Source organism: Nomascus leucogenys, chromosome 4 (assembly GCF_006542625.1).
Source record: "Nomascus leucogenys isolate Asia chromosome 4, Asia_NLE_v1, whole genome shotgun sequence".
Lineage (NCBI taxonomy): Eukaryota > Metazoa > Chordata > Mammalia > Primates > Hylobatidae > Nomascus > Nomascus leucogenys.
Window position 1 is genome coordinate 133,910,892 of NC_044384.1, and position 25,326 is coordinate 133,936,217.

The 25,326-nt window shown below is 40.0% G+C and overlaps 1 protein-coding gene across 4 annotated transcripts in view; it reads left to right on the forward strand.

Moving 5' to 3' along the window:
* The window catches only part of MTUS1 (microtubule associated scaffold protein 1), a 158,043-nt gene that overhangs the window by 21,295 nt on the left and 111,422 nt on the right, over positions 1–25,326 (forward strand). The window contains exon 1 of one of the 4 annotated variants that reach the window (XM_030812321.1): positions 11,898–12,056. The exons of the other annotated variants lie outside the window; for them this stretch is intronic. The gene's annotated coding sequence lies outside the window, so the exon portion shown is untranslated. Of the gene's footprint in view, positions 1–11,897; positions 12,057–25,326 lie in introns of those variants that run through there. 4 annotated transcript variants of the gene reach the window in all.

Consider the following 25,326-nt stretch of genomic DNA (forward strand, 5'->3'; position numbering starts at 1 on the left):
TGTAAGCTGTGTCATCTGATTTGCCGTGGCAGTGAGCACTTCCTTGCCTTTGATGATGCCTCACGTCACCTTTTGCATAAAGATTAGTCTGTTGCTAATTATTGTCTTAGGTCACTGGGTCCCATTTTTGTATTAGGTGTGATAGGAGGCCATTAGAAGGCTTGGACCGAAGGACGGCAGGAACTGAGTACAATTCAGAAGGGTGACTCTGGTTGCTGTTTTGAGAATGTATTGTAAGGGGGCAGGGGCTCATGATTTGACCAGTTAGTAGTCCCAGAGAGAGATAGTGGTGGCTTGGGCCAGGGTTAATAGTGAAGGTGAGGAATGCTTGCATTTGAAATGTATTTTGAAGGCAGTGCCTATTGGAGTTGCTATTGGGGAGAGAGGGAAAGAGGCAGATTATTGGTGACTCCTAGGTTTTTGGCTTGAGGTACTTTCATGGTGTCTTTTACTGAAAACAAGGAACACTAGGACAAGAAGGAAATGGGCAGGAGTCTGGAAGCCCAGAGTTCCCTTTTAGACTTAAAGCTTGAGATTGTATCAGACTGTTCTTGCATTGCTAGAATGAAATACCCAAGGCTGGGTAATGTATAAAGAAAAGAGGTTTAATTGGCTCATGGTTGTGCAGGCTGTACAGGAAGCATTTTGCTGGCATATGCTTCTGGTGAAGCCTCAGGCAGCTTCCAATCATGGCAGAAGGCAGCAGGGATTTGGCATGTCACATAATAAGAGCAAGAGCAAGGGGACGAGGGAGGTACCACACTTCTTTTTTGGCTGTCCCTTGTGGAGCAGGGCTAAGCCATAGGAAGTGTGCCCAGAGTCGGCTGCCACACAGTTTCGACGACCACATGTTGCAAGAACTCACCCCCTGTTGTGGACAGCCCCAAGCCGTTCATGAGGGATCCGCCCCCATAACCCAGTCACCTCCCACCAGGCCCCACCTCCACCACTGGGGATCATATTTCAACGTGAGATTTGGAGGGGACACACATCCAACCCATGTCACAGATTCCTGTTAAACATGTAAATGGAGATGTCACATTGACAGTTGAGAATTCAAACCTGGAGCTTTGGGGAAAGATCAGTGCTAGAGATGAGCATGTGGGAATTGTTATCAGAGTGTATTTGAAACAAGAGTGAGTGACGGAAGAGAAGGAATAAGGGGCTGCCCCTGCCCCCCTCCAGCACTTGGAGGTTGATCAAAGAAGAATCTCTCAGAGGCATTTGCCAAAGAGAAGTCTGTGAGTTTAGGAGGAAAACCAAGATAGAGTAGGGCCTCTGAAGCCAAGTGAACGAGGCCTTCTTCAAGCTTGATTCCTGTAGTGTGAAGAGGTTTTGGTTTGTCAAACTGGGACTGTTTTGTCCAATTTTTGGTAAGAGAGAGAGTGAGTGAGTGCAGTTATCATTTAGGAAGCTTTAGGAAACCTTGTTAAATAAATCATGGCAAATTCAGCCAGAAGTAAGAACAAATACAACAAATCTTTTAAACACCAGAACATGAGTTTTAGTTTACCCCTGGGCAGCCTCATTTCAGGGAAATACATACATGTGTTGATCATTTTTGAAGTATTGACAAGGATTGGAGGAACGTACTCCTTGAGGGTCCCTGAAATCCAAAACACATCATTACATCTCCTGGTCACTGTGTTTAGGCTGTTTTAAAACCTTCATTTACTAGGGCTTCTTAGGCAGGAGGCCCTAATCCTTATGACAGCAAAATAGTAAACTATAACCACCGTTTACATGTTGAAACAGTTGAGTTGCTGTTAACTACTGATATAATGACATATTTAGAAACCTTTCCAATCTCTGCCTCCTTACCTACTACTTATTCCTGGGGGTCTAAGCTTGTGTGACTTGTTCAGAGAGGCCTTCCCTGACCCCTACTCCCATAATAGCAATCAGAGCATCCATGCTTTCCTATGTGGCCTGTAGTTTGTTTATGTAGTTATGTCTATTTTTTTGTCTGTTTTATTTACTCTGTACTAGCTCATAGCAGAGCATTTGGCATAAGATGGACACTCAGTACGTTTGATGAATGAATGTTATCCAGTATTATAAAACAGACACCTTACAGGTGCCTCAGTAGCTTTGGTTTGGTGTCTGAGCTCAGTGTCTTCTTTATTTTTATTTTTATATATTTTTGGACATAGATTCTTACTTGGCTAGCCAGGCTGGAATGCAGTGGTGCTATCTCAGCTCACTGCAACCTCCCCCTCCGCGGCCCAAATGATCCTCCCACTTCAGCCTCCCAAGTAGCTGGGACTACAGGCACCCACCATCACACCTGGCTAATTTTTGTATTTTTTTGGTGGAGACAGGGTTTCAGCATGCAGCTCTTGAACTCCTGGGCTCAAGTTATCCGCCTGCCTCCTCCCTCCAAAGTGCTGGGATTACAGGCGTGAGGCACCGCACCTGCTCTCCTGTTTAAGTCTGGTTTATTGAGGTATAATTTACATATAGCAAAATTTGCACTTTTCGGGTGTATAGTACAATGAATTTTGACAAACGTGTAGCTGTGCAACCACCAACCACAATCAACAAAATAGATTTTCATTATTTTAAAGTTTCCTTGTGCCCCTTTCAGTCTTTGCCCATTCTTAGACAAACACCAATCCTGTTCCCTTAGATTTGCCTTTCCAGAATATTTTATAAATGGAGTTATACAGTATGGAGACTTTTGTGTGTGACGTCTTTTGCTTAGTGTATGTGTTTGAGATACATCTGTGTGGTTTGTGTATGAATGGTTTACCTTTCTGTTGTGGAGTGGTATTTCATCAGATGAATGTACCACAGTTAAAAAAAATAATCTACCAGTGATGGACATCTGGGTTATTTCAAGTTTTCGGCAATTAGATTTTTCTTCCTAGTTTAATAACACAGACAAGATAATAAAATGGCATCAGTAACCCACAGCTCCATACCCCCACACACATCTGTTTTTATTTTCCTTTGTTGCTTTTTCTACATATTTTTCATAGCAGAAATCATAAAACACAGAAATATTTTTCCCGGTTTTGTAAACTGCATAATTTATAAATAGTTGCATTTTATTGAATTACTGTACTGTGGTTTTCTAATTCCTTGTCAACATTTTCATCATTTCTAAGTCTTCACAGATGTGGAAAATATACTGAAAATCTGCTCAAATATTTCCTATAATAAATTTCTGACAATAGTTTTCTTGAGACTCTTAATTGAAAGTCATAAAAATTCAAGCAAATAGGGGCAAAAACTGGATAGGTGTGATAAGGATATGGAGTCCTTCTAAGAACTTAGTGTCTGGCAGGTTCTTAGGAACCAAGTCAGTGAGGCAATCTAACCCTCACTGTTTTTCATTTCTGCTCCTCTTGGTACGTTGGTCCCATCCAAGTCTCTGTAGAGATTTGCTTTCTCTGCTTCTGGGTGTGTGGAGAAGGTGGCTGATGCACAGCGCCTGGATTTATGTTCTTTAGTTCCAGGGACACACTATACCTGACCATCTTTTTATTTATTTATTTATTTTTTCTTTTTTTGAGACAGTGTCTTGCTCTGTCACCCAAGCTGGAGTACAGTGGTGTGATCTCGGCTCACTGCAGCCTCCGCCTCCTGGGTTCAAGCGATTTTCCTGCCTCAGCCTCCAAGTAGTTGGGATTACAGGTGTGCGCCACCATGTCTGGCTAATTTTTTTTGTACTTTTAGTAGAGATGGAGTTTTGCCATGTTGGCCAGCCTGGTCTCGAACTCATGACCTCAGGCGATCCAACCACCTTGACCTCCCAAAGTGCTGGGATTACAAGCGTGAGCCACTGTGCCCGGCCCTGACCACCTGTTTCAAATCCAAATGCTGGGGGTGGGGAAATTGCATACTGTTGAAGTGTCTGCATGAGGGCTAATTCATTAGTTTATTTAGTGGAACTCATCTCAGTGAGTAGGAGGGGCTGTGTTCAGAGAAGGGGGGTTGTTGTGGGCTAAGCCCACACCCAGGTCTTCCATTTTAAGTAAGATACCATGAAATCAAGTCTTACAGCTGTTGAAATTGCTCTCGGAAAGCGCAATTAAAATTAGGTCTTAAAAAGAGGAGAGAGTCCAGGGAGTATTACACATCTATTTCCTTAAATTTGTATGTAGATATGAAAATAGTTGTTAATGGTGATTAAATATCTCTCATCGTCACCTATGAGTAATGTTTAATAGCAAAGAAAATCTGATTTACAGTCAACATTTATTGAATGCTTACTTTATGTAAGCCTTGTATCTGAGAGTTCCGTTTTTTTTTTTTTTTTTGAGACAGAGTCTGACTCAGTCACCCAGGCTGGAGTGCCGTGGTGCAATCTCACCTCACTACAACCTCCACCTCCCGAGTTCAAGCGATGCTGCTGCCTCAGCCTCCCAAGTAGCTGGGACTGCAGACATGTGCCACAATGCCCAGCTGAGTTTTGTATTTTCGGTAGAGACGGGGTTTCACCATTTTGGCCAGGCTGGTGAACTCCTGAGCTCAGGTGATCCACCCACCTTGGCCTCCCAAAATGCTGGGATTACAGGCGTGACTGCACTCGGCCTCGTATCTGAGACTTCCGCGTATTGTCTGTAGGTCTCTGCGGGGATTGTTACCAGGATCACCCCCGCCCCCACCGTCAATACCAAAATCTGAGAATGCCTAAGCTCCTTATATAAAATATCGTAGTATTTGCATATGAACGACACATCCTTCCATAGACTGTAAATCATCTCTAGGTTACTTTTAATGCCTAATGTAAGTGCTATGTGAATACATTTATACTAGTTATGTTATACTGTGTTTTGTATTGTTATATTGTTTTTTCTCCTGACTGTGTTCAATCTGCAGTTGGCTGACTGTAAATACAAGCAAGTTTAAAAGACCATTCAGCACCACGCTGCGTTCTGAGGTTTGTTTAACCCTGCAGAAGGACCTCCTTATTAAGTGGGCTTTGACTGCGAGTGTTCCATGAAGAGGTAGTTGTGTCATTCTTTGCCTGCAGATGAGACCAGCGCTGGTGCTGAATGGCTTGGTGGCCCAGTAGGAACCTAAGCACCTTGACTTCACTCTGAAATGCCTGCGTAGTCATGCGACTCAATATCGGGCTGTGTGTCTTGTGATCACTTTTATTTTTAGGCCCCCACTGGGGTCACCCAGGTTGGCCAGGCTGCCTCACCAGGAGACTGTACCTGAGCTGTGTTTGCCTAGTGTGTGGTGGCCATGGGTCCAGATGTTTGTCTTAGTAATTTATTCTAAACAGCTACGTCGAAAACATCTTTGTCAGCGTACTTGCTGTGGTTACTATGCTAATTTTACTCTTGTATGATATAATGTCTCTTATGATAGTTAATAGAGTGAGAATTTCATTGAAGATTTTAACAAAGAACTTGCAGACTTAGGAAACTTGTTCGTATGTACACATGGCTGCTTTCTGTGTGACCGTCTAGCTTAGAAAAGCTTCCACCTGGCAGGTGTGTAGGGCGTGATGCATGCTGTCATGTAGACCCTTTGCATTTGAGGATTTAACATTTGAGATCTCAGATACTCATGTTGCAGCCTGAAGTTGCAGGATGCCGGAAGTGGTACGATATTTTTCTCCTATTCTGTAGATTGGGAAGGTTGAGGTATTGAGAGGTGAAGCCATTAGCTCTGATTCTTCTAATTTGTGGTGTTGCTTTAAAAAAAAAATTATGGTAAAATATGTATAACATAAAATTTACGTTTTCAGCCATTTTTGAGTGTACAGTTCAGTGGCATAAAGTACATAGTTGTGTAACTATCACCAGTATTTTCAGAACTTTTTCATCATCCCACACAGAAACTGTACCCATTTAACAATAGCTCCCCATGTTCCCCTCCCCCAGCCCCTGGTAACCTCAAATTGACTTTCTGTCTGTGTTCATTTGACTACTCCAGGTACTTTATGTAAGTGGAATCATCCGATATTTGTCCTTTTCTGTTTTTTTAACTTATAATATTTTTAGGGTTCAGCCATGTTGCAGCATGTAACAGAATTTCATTCCTTTTTATGGCTGAATAATATTCCACTGTATGTATAGATCACATTTTGTTTATCCACTCATCTGTCGTTGGTGGTCACTGACACCTTTGGTGGTGTCCACTTTTTGGTTATTGTAAATACTGCTGCTGTGAACACGGATGTACAAATTTCTTGGACTCTCTGTTTTCTGGTTTTGGGGGTATAAGAGTGGAATACTTGATCATATGGCACTTCTATGTTTTATCTCTTTGAGGAACCACAGAATTATTTTCCACAGCTGCTGCACCACTTTACATTTCCACCAGCAACGCAACGGGGTTCCAATTTCTCCATATCCTCACCAGCATTTTGATCATAGGTGTCCTAACGAGTGTGAAGTGGCATCCCATTGTGCTTTTGATTTGCATCTTCCTAAAGACTATTGATGCCGAGCATCTTCCCATGAGATCACCCTAATGCCTGGTGGTATCACCTCCCCTTCTTTTTCTTTACATTTTAGAAAGGGGTAAACTTACTTTCATTTTCTTCCCCAGTCTTTATCCTCTTCTGATTTGAGACTGAGGTGGTACTAGCCAGAATCAAGTAGGAAAAGCAACACCTTTGATTCTTTTATCCACATGGAAACAAAGTCCTAACTGGTGTTCAGCTGTTTGGCGTTTATACAGATGTGAAGGGCTAGTTTTTCCCCAAACTAGTAGTAGCTGCATTGTGGTTTAAATGGGTTTCAGATTGGATGCCAGCCTTGGAGCTTCTTAACAGAATGCTATTAAGAGAGAAATACTGTTAGTAGCGTTTATCTAGGAAAATGAGCTTTAAGGTAAATAAATCTCCAAGCAAACTTTGGACAATTATATGCTTATGGGTTGGGGACTGCCTTTACCAGTAGGATTGTTAAGGTCACATAATGAGGTGAGGGAGCTGAAGGAGGGAATGTAGGTGTGAGGGCTGCACAGTGGGGAAGAACATGGACGTTGGAATGGTTAGCTTTGCCTCCTAGTCTTATTTACATATAGTGTGCTGTGGGCCCTAGCTTCCACCTCAGAAATGCTGGTCATTGATACATACATGTGTAGATCTGTGTCCAAGCTGGTTGACATAGACAGGAGTGATGAGGGACATGTCAGAGTTCTTCCTGGAAAGACCCTGTGGGATTTTGGTGCTCCATTGCTGTGATTTGAATGTGACTCCCAAATTTTATATGTTTGGAAGTAGAGTCTTTGGGAGGTAATTAGATTTAGATAAGTTCATCAGGTGTGGACCCCATGATGGGACTGGTGGCTTTGTAAGAAGAGAGACCTGAGTTGGCAGGCTGTTACTGTCTCACTATGTGATGCTCATCACCATGTTATGACACAGCAAGATGGTCCTTACCAGACACCAGTTTTGTGTTCTTGGACTCTCAGCCTGCAGAACCCTGAGCTAAATGAACTTTGATGGCTTATAAGTTACCCACTGTATGGTGTAGCAACAGAAAACATACTAACATACACATCAAAGTGAGCTATCTTACCCTAGATTTGCCTTTATGTAGGAAGACCATTGATAGAGACACTGGACTTTTTGGCTTGTTTCAGGTATCCCCAGAGCATCCCTAGGCCACCTCTAATGACAGTGTGGCTAGCATGACTCTTGAAGACTCTTCCCCCACTGCTGCACTACGTATGGTGATCTGAGACGTTGCAAAATATTTAAAAAATTTGGTGCAGTGATGTTTAATACAATCTTTTATTTTCCTTGGGACTGATTCCTAATCTTTATATTTTACTATATATCTTTTTTTCTCTTGGATCCTCTCTGGCATACCAGGAGTAAAGAAAAATAATAGTTGTTCAGCCTAAGTTAACTTCTCATCTCAACTAGGTGAAAGTTGGGGAAAGTTGTGCATGTGTGTATATTGCATGAACTGAGGAAACTAGCAAGACAATTTAGTTCATGGTAGTTTTTCTTCTGAACCTATCTTTGGGAGTTTAATGTTTTGATTCTCTAATATGGATTAGTCTTGTTATATAATCTTCAAGTCATGTCCGTGACGATACTTTTCTTTTTTTTTTTTTTGAGACGGAGTCTCGCTCTGTCGCCCAGGCTGGAGTGCAGTGGCGCGATCTCGGCTCACTGCAAGCTCCGCCTCCCGGGTTCACGCCATTCTCCTGCCTCAGCTTCTCCAAGTAGCTGGGACTACAGGCGCCCGCCACCACGCCCGGCTAATTTTTTGTATTTTTAGTAGAGACGGGGTTTCACCGTGGTCTCGATCTCCTGACCTCGTGATCCGCCCGCCTCGGCCTCCCAAAGTGCTGGGATTACAAGCGTGAGCCACCGCGCCCGGCCCATGACAATACTTTTCAAGGGCACCTTATGTTCTTGTGGTTTCTCCTTACCTTTTATTCCTTGGTGTTTTTTTTGGTGCTGAATCACAGGTGGTTGTTTCAGAAACTAGAAGAACTACTCTGGCTGTTTACAAAGTAATGATCTGAAATGGTTTTACTTAGTGCCTAGATTTTCTTCAACATTGAATGATAGTGGGTTATAAAAAGAAGTTGAACATATTGTGTCTGGTTTTGGGCCTAGTTTCTCTTCGTAGGAAAACTTAATCTGCTTTGCAACAACCCACTAGAGTACTGAATGTACTGGTTTCTTATCTTAATTGGCATCAGTGATTGTAGCCAAAAGTGCTTCCTTGGTATGACATCAGTACAGAGTACACTGGCCTTTTCTACTGGGAAGCAGGACCAGATAATTATGTTTTAGCAGATGTAATATGACAGTCATAATTATGAATCTCTTTAAATCCTGTGTGGTACAGTCAGTAGGGATATTGAAAACAATAGGGATTCAAGTTTGGATAATACGAGTGAAATATTTATTCTTGTTTTCACCTGTAGCTTTGGGACACAAAGTATTTAATGTAGTATATTGGTGTAGGACATCTTTAAATGTTTCAGTTATTTTGTTTTGTACCTGTGTGTCTAGTTTCTATAGGCGTTCCTTTTAATACATACGATGTTCTGAAGGTAGGATTAGTCTGCAGTATTCATGCCATTTCACCTAAGGTGGCTAAATGCACAAGTTTTAAAAAGGATAAAAATTAGAGTTTTATCCTAAATGCACTTGTATTTTGCTTTCTTTCATACATTTATGAGGCAAGATGATGGTAAACTAAAGGAGTGGTGGGAGATAATTCTGATCCTGACTCTGCCTCTAAATAATTGTGTCATCTTAAAAGTCATCCAGGCCACTTCCCTGCACAATTCTAGGGCCACCATGGCCATCATCTTTAATGTAAATGGACCAGTGAAGTTTCTGTCCATAGAATGTGGTGTGAATGGTGACTCGTAGAGTTATGCAGTAGACACTACTAGAAATCGTAAGTTCTTTTCTCTAGATCTCAGTTTTCTCACATACAGAACTAGTAGATTGGGTTAAATGAACTCAGCCACTCTAAACCCTGGACGATGAATTATCCATGTTAGTCTCTTTTCCATGAGTGGACCCTGTTTATCGGAAAATAGTAAAATTGTCTTTGTTGTAAGAGTTGTATTTAATTTCAAGAGAATCTATTGTAGGATTTGTTTTCATGTGTAGACTGCCTGCTTGCACGACTTCTTGGCATGCATTTCAGGTGTCTGATTCAGACAATCTGTTGTTGGAATTTGAAAGACATTTATTTAGAGACTACACTGACTATTTTGTAAAGTAACAGCTTTGATGACACTAGTTATTCACGTTGCTGAGAGCAGATATGCTGGCCCAAGATTCTGAATAAAAGATTTCCATCTTTTAATTGCAGCGTCTGTGAAAGAAATGTTGAAAAGTTCAATCCATGAAGCATGTATTCGATTCCACTGGAGCATAAATATATTTTAATGTTTTGATATTCAGATAAAATTCCAAAAGTAATTACAAATATTTAAATAATTATATAAATGTATAAAGCAAACTTACAATGCAGAAGGTCCCCCTGCCTCCCCTTCCTCATGACTGACCTGAGATGGTGAACCACTGCTATTGAGATGGTATGTATCTTTCAGGAGCTTTTTCTTACACAGATTATTTTATTTATTATTAACTGGAGAATTTTTGAGCAGTCTGAACTTCCCAAGTTTAAAGGATATGACACTCCTAAGAACTTACTGGTATAGGTAATTAATCAAGGAAATGAGAAGTAGAATTGTAGCCAGATAAATGTAGGTTATTCCTTAAATCTAAATTCCAATTATGTTATAGATGCATACTTAACATCTTACCTTTAAAACTCTTTTTTTTCTTTTTCATTATCCAAATCACTGGAATATTGCAGTTTCTGTAATCCAGAAGCAGTCACCCAGCCACAGTGAATGCTGATTTAATCTGACAGGCAAAAGTCTCTTCTGTTTTCAGAGATGGTCTGAAAATTGCTTAAAGAACTTGTCATGTTTTTGTTTGTTTACAGTTTTACTGTAAGTGATGCGTATGGTATAACCAAGAAACATCTGCATACAAGTTTTCTGCCTATAAAGCCTCAGAAAAGTCTGTGATGTTTCATTGGCAGAGAGTCCAAGGAAAATTCTTTAGTTTGGAAGAATAAAAAAGTCATGACACTCAGCCCTATTACTGCTGCAAGGCTGAGCTGGTCTTTGAATAATCATAGTCCCCGGAGAGGATTCATTGTATGGTCTGGTGTTTGGATTTCCTGTAGTCTGGTTGCAGTTTCTGCATTGCTCCATGAAAAAGACAAGTCTCTGAGGTGCAACCAAAGGCATTAAAAAATTTCGTTTGGACACATAACTCGAATAAGACATCTCTTGCTTAAGTTTATAGCAGTTAGTTTTGATATTCTGAGGAACATAGGTAAGTTAGCTTTGTATGGTTGATTTGGGGCATTTAAATTAAAACCACTCAAGTTTCAAAAGTGATTTTTTTTAAAGCTGCGCTTTAAATCTTAGATGCTTTCCACCTGCTTATATTTTGTTAGTGGTATTTATCATACTTTATTGGGTTACCCCTACTTCAGGCTAAATTCTAGAATGTTTGAAAATGCAAAGATTATTCAGAAAAGTGAGTATCCCTTTATGTACTTTTTGGAAAGGATAATAGTCAAATGCAGGGCTCTGCTTTTGGTTAAAGTATCAAGTATAAAAACTCTCATTAAGCAACATGTAAAACTGTTGTGTATTATTACAACTGACTATGGTTATTTTATGGTTACACCAACAATTCTATGGAGTGCAGCAGGAAATTATTATGTATTATATACTTTATATGTCATCTGAAGTGTCTAGAACCTTGTTTATTTGTCACTTTTGCATTGTGATTCTGATTGTAGTGCTTCCCCCCCACCCCCCACCGTGTGTGTGTGTGTGTGTGTTTGTGTGTGTATGTGTGTGTGTAAGCAAAGAGTGTGGTAGTGGGTGAGACAGAGAGAGAAGAAAACTGAAACTACTCAAGTGCTTATGATTTAAAATGATATGAACATTTTAAACTTGGCAATTTGGTTTTCATGTCGTCTTCACAGCAAGAGATGAGGATTGAGGGAAACACAACTTTGTTATTTCTGCTGCTTTTATGATATGTTTAAGGAACATAGGATGCCCTGAAAATGTTAAACCATTTTCCTTATTAAGATTACTAAGGGCTGGGTGCAGTGGCTCACTCCTGTAATCCCAGCACTTTAGGAGGCTGAGGTGGGTAGATCACGAGGTCAGGAGATTGAGACCATCCTGGCTAACGCAGTGAAACCCCGTCTCTACTAAAAATACAAAAAATTAGCTGGGTATGGTGGCGGGCGCCTGTAGTCCCAGCTACTCGGGAGGCTGAGGTAGGAGAATGGCGTGAACCCGGGAGGCGGAGCTTGCAGTGAGCCGAGATCACACCACTGCACTCCAGCCTGGGTGACAGAGAGACTCCATCTCAAAAAAAAAAAAAAAAAGATTACTGACTAAGCCTTCAGAAATGCAGTTGTAAGAGTTTATGAATGTGTGGGGTCTTTCACATGCTGGTTTGGAGGTTTTAGGAAGTTGTTGAGCCAAAAAAAAAAAAAAAATTGGAATAAAAGCATTTTTTGGAATGAACTCGAGAAATCAGAATTCTTGAACCTCAGCAGGTCAGTGAATTGATTTTGTCTTGAATCTTTATACTTCCCGCAGGCTTTCCTGGGAGCTTCTCCTTCCAGGTGCTGTCCTTGCCATCACCAGCAAGGGCATTGCTCCTCCACCCCCATGCAAAGGCTTTTTAATTGCATAGTGTGAATTATCTAAGACAAACTGACTCTACTGTGCTATTGACACAATAAGTCAGTTTTCCACTCCAATGCCCATTTAAATTGTAACCATATTAAAAAAACAAAAACAAAAATCCCCCGAAAACTCTACTCCAGAAGTGTAAACAAAATGTTTAATCTTTCTTTATTGGCGTAAACATGATTTTTTGGATGATCCTTTGACTTTTATGGTGTGTTGATATCAGTTTTAGAGGACTTTGGAATGCCATCTGCCCACCAGGACTCTCTCTTCTCTGCTGGTGGTCTGGTAATGGTTTTTTGTTTTTGTTTTTTATTTTGGAGATAGGGGACTTCTGTCTTCTTATAAGACACTTGGTAATTTTTGGCTATTTGTATAAAAATATTTTAATTGCTGCAAAAAGGCTCTTAAAGATATTTTAAATACAAACCTCATGTGGCTTTGAGGGTGGGTAGGGAAAGGGGGTGATATATTTTTGTTCAGGTCATTTTAATTTTTTTTTACCATGGTATAAACAGAGTTTCTCTCATGGCTTTCTTTGTTGTATATGATTTTCTTTTAAAAAGTCTTAAATGTGTGTGTTTTAGCAAGAGGCAAATTACTTTTCCTTGGATAATTAAGCTAGTATCTGTCTCTATGCTTAATAAATTATTCATTTTAACCCAGATCTCTTATTCATGCTTTGAACCTCTCTTTTATTTGTTTTGGATTGAGTAAAAGACCTTTGAGACCCTGGAACATCCAGAATTAATATCCTAAGCTCACATATTAGTTTATTTGAAGAAAGAGAAGAGAGAACATTATAAAACTCTCCCAGTTTATACCCAAAGCGTAAATCCTTTGTGTATCTCTCTAGAATGTGATAGATTATTTATACAGCTCTCTGATACTATCTGCTGTGGCTTCCTTCTTTAAATATTAATGTAAGTGAAGTAGTCTTTTAAAATAATGTTTAATTCAACAGACCTGTATTGGGCACATATTGTGTGCCAGCCTCTCTGCTGCGCTGGGCAGAGGACACAGCAGTGGCCTTTTAAGCGTGTCTGGCTTGTCCTCTCCTTTGCCTCGTGCTGCCACTGCCAGGAGTTCACATCTGCCCTAGCAGTTTCCTGCGTCCAGTCTCTCCTCAGTAGGACATCTTCTACCTTTAGCCAATTCGAAGCATCAGTCTCCATCATAACTCCTTTGGTAGACTCACATTGCTCTCAGAGTAGAAGCCAAACTCTTGAGCTGACCGAACCATTGGCTCTTTATCTTCATGTTCCCCAACCCCCAAACTTGGAGCATCTTACTGCACTTCAGTCTCTTTCACATCTTTTTTTTTTTTTCTTTTTTTTTTTTAAAGAGACAGGGTATTGCTGTGTCATCCAGGCTGGAGTGCAGTAGCGTGATCATGGCTCACTGTAACCTCGAACTCCTGGGCTCAGGCAGTCCTCCTGCCCTCAGCCTTCAGAGTAGCTGGGACCATAGGTGTGCACCACGATGTCTGGCTGATTTTTTTTTTTTTAAGAGATGGGGTCTTGCTGTGTTGTCCAGGCTAGTCTTGAACTCCAGGCCTCAAGCAATCCTCCTGCCTTGGACTCCTAATGTTTTGGGATTACAGCTATGAGCCACTGTACCCAGCCCCTTTTACCTCCTTTCACTCTTTTATTTTTTTAAACTGCTAATGGAAGCTTTAATCACCACATGTAAAAACAATACATTCATATATTAAAATTGGCCCCAAATTCCTTATCATCATCATCAACAGTCTAGAAATGAAGTGACACACTAATGTAAAAATTTCCTGTTTATAACTAAAAGATTTATGAAACTGTTTTTTATAAATGCCTTTTTTTTTTTTTTTACCCTGAGGCTGGTATCACCAAAGTGAAAAAAGAAAAGTCATTATCAGCTGGAATGTATTCAGCATAGAGTTTTAAAAACCATTTATCATTATTCTGGAGTGATTTCCATTCATTCTCCCCACCCACACTATATGATGACAACAGGAAAGGATGGCAAATGGTTGTGCCAGTCTTGTTATATACCGGTCATATAATTCTCAAATATACTGATTATATGATTCTCACTTCAGTCTACCTACCAAAAGAAGAAAATAAAATTTTAACATCATTAACTCTACACTATCATACTTTAAAATATGATTAAAATAAAGATCATATTTTAAAATATGGTGGTCATACAATTCTCAGATATACTGATTATATGATTCTCAATTCAATCTACCTCCCAAAACAAGAAAATAAAATTTTAACATCCATTAACTGTGCACTATCATATTTTAAAATATGTATCAAAATCAGTTCTCTGTTATAAAAGAGGGGTTGGCTGTACATTCTCAGACCCACAACAACAACAAACCCCCAGAAAACCAGGACAGTACTTTCTTACAAAGCTTCCTGCCGTGCATTCTACAAATTTCACATAAGCCAACTAGGTAAGTTCAGAGTTCGTGTAGATTGCCTCACAAATACTTAACTCTGGGCTCTTAGTCACCTTCAGATAAGATCTGCAAATGTCTAAAAGAAAAATAACTCCCAAATGGTGCAACAGTTATTCCAGTCAAGTGCTGAGAGAGGTATGCATATTAAACTTGAAAAAAGATAGCCATGCTGAGTAGTAGGAGGAGATCTCATGGAGGAAGGAGACTTGTATGTGGCTTTTAGGATGAGTGGGAATTAAACATTTTCTCATTCTCATCAAGGATGATGATTACTTGTGTACTGGATGTACTCATATGTGATGCTCTGCAGACATTTAATTACCCATTAGTTGCCAAGTTTCTGTTCTTCTCTTTAAAATTGCATGGATACTGATAAGACTTGTTTTTGCAAATGCTATATGCTTTCAGTTTTATGATCTTTGACAGCTGTAACAAACTTGAACTTGGTGACAAAAATTCACCAAATCAGCACCCAGTGTCAACCAGTCTTAAAATGCCTCTAAAGTCACAATTAAGCTTTTTAAAAAAAAAAAAAATTAAACTAATGCTAGCATAAAGATCTTAATTTGTAGTGTATAATAATTTTATAGTATAGAAAGTATATAATTTCATATAGTAAATGATATCTTAAATGATAATTAGTGGAGAGGATTTGTGAGAAGAACCAATTTTTGTGCTATTTCTGTTTGTTGTTAGGTAATTTAGAAGCCCTGGGGTACCTCATTTTGTGAGTGGGTATTTTTATGAAAGAGATGTAGTAATAGACTTTACGAGAAAATTGAGAGTATACTGTCCTTGAATTGAGTTGACCTGCCTCTGAAAGAGCCAAGAAATAAAAATAAAACCAAAAGAATTTGTGTATGTATGTGTGTGTGTGTGTGTGTGTGTGTCTTTATTTTAATGATGGTGAAGTATAGATGACAGCTAGTCTTTGTTTTTTTCTTTTTTTTTTTTGGAGAGTGAGTCTTGCTCTGTTGCCTAGGCTGGAGTGCAGTGGCATAATCTCAGCTCACTGCAACTTGTGCCTCTGGGTTCAAGTGATTCTTCTGTCTCAGCCTCCCTAGTAGCTGGGATTACAGGTGCACACCACCACGCCTGGCTAATTTTTGTATATTTTGTAGAGACAGGGTTTTGCAAGGCTGGTCTTGAACTCATGACCTCAGATGATCTGCCTGCCTCGGCCTCCCAAAGTATAGGGATTACAGGCGTGAGCCACCATGCCTGACCAATGACAGCTAGTTTTGATTCATCATGGCAGGGTTCCCCAATTCCTGGGCCGTGGCCTGTTAGGAACTGGGCCGCACAGCAGGAGGTAGGCTGCAGGCGAGAGGGCAAAGCTTCATCTGTGTTCACAGCCACTCCCCATCGCTTGCATTACCGCCTGAGTTCCACCTCCTGTCACATTAGCGGCAGCATCAGATTCTCCTGGGAGTGCAAACCCTATTGTGAACTGTGCACGCGAGGTATCTAGGTTGCGAGCTACTTATGAGAATCTAATGCGTAATGATCTGTCACTGTTTCCCATCACTCCCAGATGGGACTGTCTACTTACAGGAAAACAAACTGACGGCTCCCACTGATTCTACGTTATGATGAGTTATATAATTACTTGATTATATATTACAATGTAATAATAATAGAAATAAAGTGTACAGTAAACATAATATGCTTGAATCCTCCCCCTCCTCCCAGTCTGCAGAAAAATTGTCTCCCATGAAACCAGTCCCTGGTGCCAGAAAGGTTGGGGACCACTGGATTAGGGCATAGAGTAGTTCGGGGTCAGCAAGCTACAGTCTACGGCCAAATCTGGCCCACTGCCTGTTTTTTGTAAATCGTTTTACTGGGATGCATTTGCGCTTGTTCATTTCCATGTCATCTGTGGCGTCTTTGATTCTACAACAGAAGACTTGAATAAATGCAGCGCAGACCGCACGTCCCGTAAAGCCTAAGATATTGTATATTGGCCTTTTTCAGAAATGGGTTGCCAGCCCTTGGACTAGATTAACGTGTGCAGACGTCTTAAAAGAAGCAGACCTGGGGAAGATTTAAAGATGAAACAGGAACAGGGAAATTGTTCAGTGTGTAGGGGATGCATTATTATAAACTATTGTTTAATGGGTTTTCTTTCATAAAACTGCAGGTACATAGAAATTACTGTTGTTGGTTTTTTTTTGCACTTTTCTTTCATAAAAAAGCAAGTGCATAGAAATTACCACTTTTCCCGGCTGTTTTAGAACCTATTAGCTTGGATTTCTGAACAATATCAGTGAGTAAAAGGATAGGTCAGATGTCACCAGCTATCCTGATTGTCTGTATCTCCAAGGGTTTGTAGGTCATATGGTTTTTTCATATTAAGCAAGCTCAGGACTGTAACATCTTTGTTTTGACAAAACAAAAGCTGACTAAAATGACATAGTTCGTAACTATTGTTTTCTTCTTTCAAAGTAGTTATAGTATTTAAGAATGTATCTATCATCACTCTTCTTTCCCCCCCCAAAAAAACCCTTTAAAACATTCAGGTTCAAATACAGTAATTTATTTCTTGCTCGCTGAGATCTGGGTGGCTATTTACGATTTGTGGGCACTAATCCTCCGAGGAGGGATTCAGGGATCCAAGCTTGTTCCATCTTGTGGTTCCATCATCTTTAACACGCTTCCACACTTGGCTTGCTTTGTTCATCTGTGTGGTCAAATAAGAATGTGAAGGATTATGTGGCAGTTCTATGGTCCAGGCCCAGAGGTGGTACATATGATGTCCACTCACATTCTGCTGGCTGGAACACTCAGCATTACCTGCAAAACACATAGAAACATATTATCTATGTGCTAGAAAGGAGAGGAGATGAGTTAGATAACCACCCAGCCGCAGTTACTAGTCTTTGCCTTTGCCTCGGGCTTCAGGATGGCTGGGTAGGGCACTGTCAATCCTGTTGTCTTATGCCTCCAGTGAGTATCTCCCTCACTGCACCCTCGTCCTGGCTCTGGTGGGCAGCTCATTCCCAAGAGAAAAAAAGAGATTGGGCCATTCTGAGTTTGTGCAGCTAATTCTCACTAAATTTACAAAAATCCACTAAGTCGCTTCACTTCTCCTAGGAGTGAGTCAAAAGCCAGCAGTGTTACACAAATTAAGCTCCCTCCACGTGGAAGGAATAAGCTGAAGTGGTATGAAAGCAACATTCTCTGCATTTCGGTTATTTTCTAGATGCAAAATATGAGCTGTCTTGAGAGGAGCATTCAAAAGCATAAATTAAGAGTTCAAATGTAGGGAAAGTCTGTATCTACTTTAAGAAATGGTACCGGCTGGGCGTGGTGGCTCACGCCTGTAATCCCAGCACTTTGCAAGGCCGAGGTGTGTGGATCACAAGGTCAGGAGTTCAAGACCAGCCTGGCCAAGATGGTGAAACCTTGCCTCTACTAAAAACGCAAAAAATCAGCTAGGCGTGGTGGTGGGCACCTGTAATCCCAGCTACTCAGGAGGCTGAGGCAGAGAATTGCTTGAACCGGGGAGACGGAGGTTGCAGTGAGCCGAGATTGCGCCATTGCGCTCCCAGCCTGGGCAACAGAGCAAGACATCGTCTGAAAAAAAAAAACAAAAACAAACAAAAAAAACGTACCATTGGATGTGAAAGCAGCCAGCCCTGAAAGCCACTGTTGTTATTGATCTGGTCAACTGGACAGGTGTTTCTCAAAGCTCTTTGCCTCATTTTGCTAATCCAAGGTGGCCCATGGGCCAAAAGCATCGGTATCACCAGGGAGAAGGATAGAAATGCAGAATTTCGGGCCCCATCCTTGCCTTCTCAATCAGTCAATTGACCAAAGGCCCAGTTGATTTGTGGGCACATTAAAGTCAGAGAAATACTGTTTCAGAATAAAAGGATGTAATTTCAAATTTATACTTGTTTTCTAAATTATTTAAGGTATAACTGGTGTTACATCATAGCCTTCCATTTTGAAATGCAGTAAATCAACTCTAGTTTCCTGCTGTTTATTTAAGCAGCTTCATGAGAAATCATTATGCTTTTAGAAAATTGACCACCAGGTACTCCTCTACTTGGTTCCTAGATGGTAGACATGCTCCGTTAAACCTAGTGCTTGAGGTGGTTATTAAGTTTGATGAAAGGTAGGCTGCAAGAGCAAATTTAAGAAGGTAAGCTTGAATTATGAAAAATAGTAGTAAGTTGAGGCTTAGAGTAGAACTGTTAGCTATCTCGAATGGTTTTAACAGGAGGTAGAGACTTATGAATATACATGTATGTATATATATATATATATTTTTTTTTTTTTTTTTTTTTTTTTTTTGAGATGGAGTCTTGCTCTGTCACCCAGGCTGGAGTGCAGTGGCGCGATCTTGGCTCACTGCAAGCTCCGCCTCCCGGGTTCATGCCATTCTCCTGCCTCAGCCTCCGGAGTAGCTGGGACTACAGGCGCCCGCCACCGCGCCCGGCTAATTTTTTGTATTTTTAGTAGAGACGGGGTTTCACCGTGGTCTCGATCTCCTGACCTCATTATCCACCTGCCTTGGGCTCCCAAAGTGCTGGGATTACAATGAATATATTTTTTATAATACATGCTGCTGATGACATTTTGTTCAGCTGCTTAATTTTTGTTTTTATTTTGTTTTGTTTTTGAGACAAAGTCTTGCTCTGTCACCCGGGCTGGAGTGCGGTGGCGTGATCTCGGCTCACTGCAACCTCCGCCTCCTGGGTTCCAGCGATTCTCCTGCCTCAGCCTCCTGAGTAGCTGGGATTACAGGCACCTGCAACCACACCTGGCTAATTTTTGTGTTTTTAGTAGAGATGGGGTTTCACCATGTTGGCCAGGCTGGTCTCAAACTCCTGGCCTCAGGTGATCCGCCCACCTAGGCCTCCCAAAGTGTTGGTATTATAGGCCTTAGTCGCTGCACCCGGCCTCAACTGCTTCGTTTTTAATAAGATAAAATGATAGCTTAGATGTTGTGCCAATATCATCTTTTTTGATTCAAGGGAGGGTGAAGATCAGGTAATATTTTGGGTTTTAAAGCTTACAGAGCTAAACTACTGTTGTGATTTGTGAGTTCTTAAAAACTTTTAAGAAGACTGATAATGACTTTATGATTTGGAAGCTATAAATTATAACTGTATTTGTATTCACATCTTAAAGGACTGACATGCCATGTATTGACATAAATAAGGAGTCAAATTATGTTCTGTGTGGCTATAAAGTAAGGAAGCCAGTTTTTATGTTTTACTTGTGGAAACATTCTTGATTTTATAATTATAATATAGTATTACAAGGTTAACTATATTAAGTCCAAATTCTTAAGCTAGACACTGTGGGTAATAGGAAGATGTAGAAGACATCGACTCTTATATAAGCCTCTAGTGAGTTTCTTGTTTAGTTGGTGAAATAAGGCATACAGCTATTATATAATCTACTATTGACAACTGATTTGGCCACGTCATGCAGTTTATTTCTCAGAGGTTTCCTCATTTGTAAAATGAAGTTTGAATGGGATCTCTAAAATTTCTTCTGGCATTAATATGGTAATGATAATGAATTCTATTATATGATAATAATTGTAATTAATATAATGATTCACTTCTTTAGGTGTGTCTCTTCACATGAAGAAATAATGGAATTTTTTATCTTTGGGGAATAAACGTTCACTTTTCTTAAGCTAAGATTTAGAAAGTTTTTTTTCCAAAGGCATTGGAATTATACCTCAAAGCTTGTACTAGTAGTTCTTTGACCATTTCTTTCAGCACATATTACCAATTTTTAAACTTATGAATCCTTAGGGAAATACATATTTTGGTAGCCGTTTAAGAGGAGGTGCTCTGTTACATTCCCAGATCTTAATAAGTGGGGAATTTGTTCTCTCTGGTTCAAAATGTTCTCTGAAAAAGATGTCCTTGTTTTCCCAAATGATTCTCTTAGACAGGAAACTTGATCATTCTGCTTTGTTCTGGAGTATTATACAAGTGTTATAACTTTGTTCTGGTGTTATACCTTTGTTCTGGTGTTATACCTTTGTTTTGGTAGGTAGTGCTACCAAAAGAGAACTTGAGAAATTATCCCTTTCGGTGAGGATGGTTTGTTTCAAGTTTTTTTTTTTTTTCTCCTCCAGCACACTCTCTCTCTTTTTATTTTTTAACTTTCTGCATCTTGTTTAATCAAAATATTTCCAAGATGGCAACTTTGAAGGCTTTACAAATAGCAACTACAGAAATATGAAGACTTTACTTATGAGTCAGGTGAGATTCAGGCAAAGAATATATGTGTCTAGCAAGTGGTGAAAGCTTAGGAGCCATTCTTAAAGTCGGGGAGAAATAAAATAGGCAGTAAAACAAAATGGCCAACTTTTAACTCTTTTGACAAACTCCTGAGTGAAGGCTGGTCACCCCTTTTGTGTCCTTGACTTTGTCTTCACGGTGGTGGTGGTGGTGACTTAAAGCCATTGTTTTCTTTTATGAATGGTGAGGTTGATCTTCCACCTTGCTGGAACTGATCAGCTTAACTGCAGAACCTTTTTGATATCCAAATCTCTGTACCACTAATTTTCTACTCTTGTCTACAAAGTAGAAGAGATGTCAGTGAATTAATTTTATATCAAAACACTCCTTAAGTATTTATGAACATGTTTGTGGGTTTTTTAGTCTCTGCTCACCAGTTTAAAATTTGTTTTATTTTGTTTTGTTTTCTTTTAATAGTGGTAGGGTCTCTGTCACCCGGACTGAAATGTGGTGGTACTATCATAGCTCACTGCAGCTGTTGTGAACTACTGGGCCCAGGTGACCTTTTCTCCCTAGCCTTCTGAGCAGCTGGGACTACAGGCATGCACCGCCACACCCTGCTAATAATAAAAAAAAAAATTTGTAGAGGTAGGGTCCTGCTATGTTGCCCAGGCTAGTCTTGAACTCCTGGGCTCCAATGATACTCCTGCCTCAGCCTCCCAAAGTGCTGAAATTACAGGTGTGAGCCACCAAGCCCAACCTCTTTTTGTGAATTAAAAAAAATCATAAACCCAAGTGTACTAAAAAGTTATGTGAAAGTTGAATGGTTGATGGCTTTTTTATTTTTCTGTTACTCTTGTAAACCAGTAGCTTGTAAATCTAAAACATTTAACCTTAACTTTAGTGGCGTTTCACAACCATTAAAAATGTTTTTATACTAATGACGTGGGAAAATGCTTCGGAGACAATGCTGACCACAGTATATGAGTCTTAAAAGCAAAACTCAGTATATAATATATATATTTTATATTATGTATTTTTATATATAAATATATAAAAGAGAACTTTTATATATTTATATATATATATAATATACATATATAGTAACATGCACATTAGAAAGAATCCTGCCCCCTTTTTAAATATAGCATTTTGGCAAATGATCAGATGTCAAAGATTGTGAAGATTTCAGTTCAGTATTATTTATGAATGAGAAAAGCTGGACCCCTTTTCTACAAAAAGTTTTTAAAAAAAATTAGCTGGGCATGCTGGCACATACCTGTAGTCACAGCTACTCGGGAGGCTGAGGTGGGAAGATCGCTAGAGCCTAGGAGGTTGAGGCTGCAGTAAGCTGTAATCACATCACTGCACTGCAGCTTGGGTGACAAAATGAGACCTTGTCCAAAAAATAAAAAATAAAAAAAAGACAACTGGTAAAAACAAACATAAGACTAGTGATACAATTATTTATCCTCTTCTATACTTACTTAAAAAATAACTTTGGGGCCAGGCATGTTGGCTCATGCCTGTAATCCCAGCACTTTGGGAGGCCAAGGCGGGCTGATCACGAGGTCAGGAGATTGAGACCATCCTGGCTAACACAGTGAAACCCCGTCTCTACTAAAAATACAAAAAATGAGCGGGCATCATAGCAGGCGCCTGTAATGCCAGCTACTCAGGAGCTGAGGCAGGAGAATCGCTTGAACCTGGGAGGCGGATGTTGCAGTGAGTCGAGATCGCGCCCCTGCACTCCAGCCCTGGCGACAGTGCCGGACTCCGTCTCAAATAAATAAAAAATAACTTTGACATATGAGCCCTTTATTCAATTTATATGAAGTTTAAAAATCATCTTTTATGTATTCCAGAAGAGGGAACTTGGGTAATAAAAATTCCATTAATTGAAGCTAACGATTATTTCCAAAGACAATTCCCACGATCTGTGCTAAGTGCACGTTTGCAGTGCACTTTGCATATATTTGCTTATGCTGCAGTCTGTTAACTGAGTATTAGCTATTAGGGAAGCAGAAAGCTGTAGCATATTTAGTGCTTTTGGAGGTTATATCCCATGCATGTAAGCCTAAAAATGAATAAATATGTTTCTTGATTTAAACATTTAGCTTGGATGTATTTTATACTGGAGGATTAAAAATGTTAATTTCTGTTTCATAAAAGCTTTTATTAAGGCTCCTGCCAATAAACTATTCAGTGATTTCACTAAGGAGTTATATGGTAAAAAGATTTCACAAATTTATACTTTCCATCAGTATATAAATCACGCAGGCCTCATTTTTGGATTCAAAATCGCTTTTTGGATGTGTGTGTGTGCACATGCTGTTGAAATCAACATTGCAGCCTTTCTTTATTCCATTAAAGGCTGGTATCAGGATGCTTGGCCAGAAACACACAGAGCACTGTTAGCGAAGAAAACTGATCATTTCAGTTTTAACATAGTTCCTATTCTGGTTTTATTCAGGCCACTGAAGTTTGAATACAGAGAAAATGTTGCAAGATAGAAAAATGAGAGCTACTCTTCATTCAGCAGTTTGAATTAACACACGGAATGGCATTTTTTCCCTCCCTTATGGATATTTTTTTCTTTACAACAGTACTGTGACATCGGATTCACATTGAATACTAGGATTAGAAAATCAGTTCAAGTGTGTGTGTTATCTGTTTGCAGTAGTAAAAAGAGTTAACAAATTTACAGTTTCCATCAGAATATAAATCACGCATCCCTCATTTTAGAATTCACAATGACCTGTTCGCAGTCCTAGCTTGAACATTTGGACCTTTCTTAGGCACTGCAGTTTGACCAAAAGCATAATAAAATTTAAGTCATTTCCCAAAAGTGGCCGGGCATGGTGGCTCATGGCTGTAATCCCAGTGCTTTGGGAGGCCGAGGTGGGCAGATTCCCTGAGGTCAGGAGTTCGAGACCAGCCTGGCCAGTGTGGTGAAACCCCGTCTCTACTAAAAATACAAAAATCACCCACGCATGATGGTGTACACCCGTAGTCCCTGCTACTCAGGAGGCTGAGGCAGGAGAATTGCCTGAAACCGGGAGGTGGGGGTTGCAGTGAGCCGAGATTGCATCACTGCACTCCAGCCTGGGTGGCAGAGCGAGACTCCATCTCAAAAAAGCAATAATAATTTATTTGCAAAAAGGTTTTAGATTTAAATGCTTTCGTGGGTGAGGTTTTAAAGGTTTTATTTTTAAGTGTACAATTCGGTAGTTTTCAGTATATAACATTGTGCAACCATCAGTGCATAGTTTTAGAACATACTCGGAAAAGAAACATCATCCCAATTAGCAGCCACTTTAGGTTTGCTTGTTCTGGACATTTCACGTAAGTAGTGTCATATGGTATGTAGACTTTCATGACTGGCTTCTTTCATTTGATATAATATTTCAAGTGTAATATGATATCCGTGTTGTACCAAGTGTCAGTATTACATTCCTTTCTATTGCTGAAGAATATTTTGTCGTATGCATAACAGCACATTTTGCTTTCTGCTCTTCAGTTGATGGACATGTGGGTTTCTACTTTATGACTATTATGAATAGTGCTTCTATTAAGAATCGTGTACATCTGTGTGCAAGTTCCCATGTTGACATATGTTTTCATTTTCTTCAGTAGATTCTTAGGAGTGGAATTGCTGGGTCATGTGGTACTTAAGTCTTCTTTGGCCACTATAACAAATTATCATACACTGGATGGCTTAAACAACAAAAACTTATTTTGTCACAGTTTTGGAGGCTGGAAAGTTCAAGATTAAGGTTCTTTTCAGGGTTTGGTTTTTGGTGAGAGCTCTCCTACTCTTCTCAGTTTACCCTAATTTGGTAGAGAGAGGGGGTGAACCAAGGGTGGGAGCGCATTCTGGTGTCACTTCCCCTTCTTCTAAGGGCACCAGCTCTGTTGGATCAGCACTCCACCCTTATGACTGCATTTAACCTTAATCACCCCCTTAAAGGCTCTGTCTCCAGCATAGTTACATAAGGGGAGTTGGGCTTGACGTATGAATTGGAGACGGGGCGGGGAACAGTTTAGTCCATAACATAAGGTAACTCTCACATTTCGAGGGACTTCCAACAGGGTACCAATTTAGCCTTTAAGAATTGAGAACTTTTTTTTTCCTTCAATCTGGAAATGGCATATGTTTAAGATAGAAATAAAAACAAAGGAGAAACGTGAGTTCTTGATTGATCTTCAGCTGATTTGCTGGGCTTTCATGGCCTAATAATCACTCTTCATGGAAATAATACGGGGGCCCTTCTGAGAATGAAAGGGACATGATTACTAATCGTCCTGGGACAACAGACATACTTTGGGACTATCATAAGCAAATTTGGGTGAATTGTCACTCTGTCAGCCAACAAGAAGGAAAAACTATTGCCAGATTTAGCTCCTTCTGTCTATGACAAGTCCCTGCGAGTGGGGAAGAGGCATATCAGTTATAAAGTCAGGGACAGGGTTAAT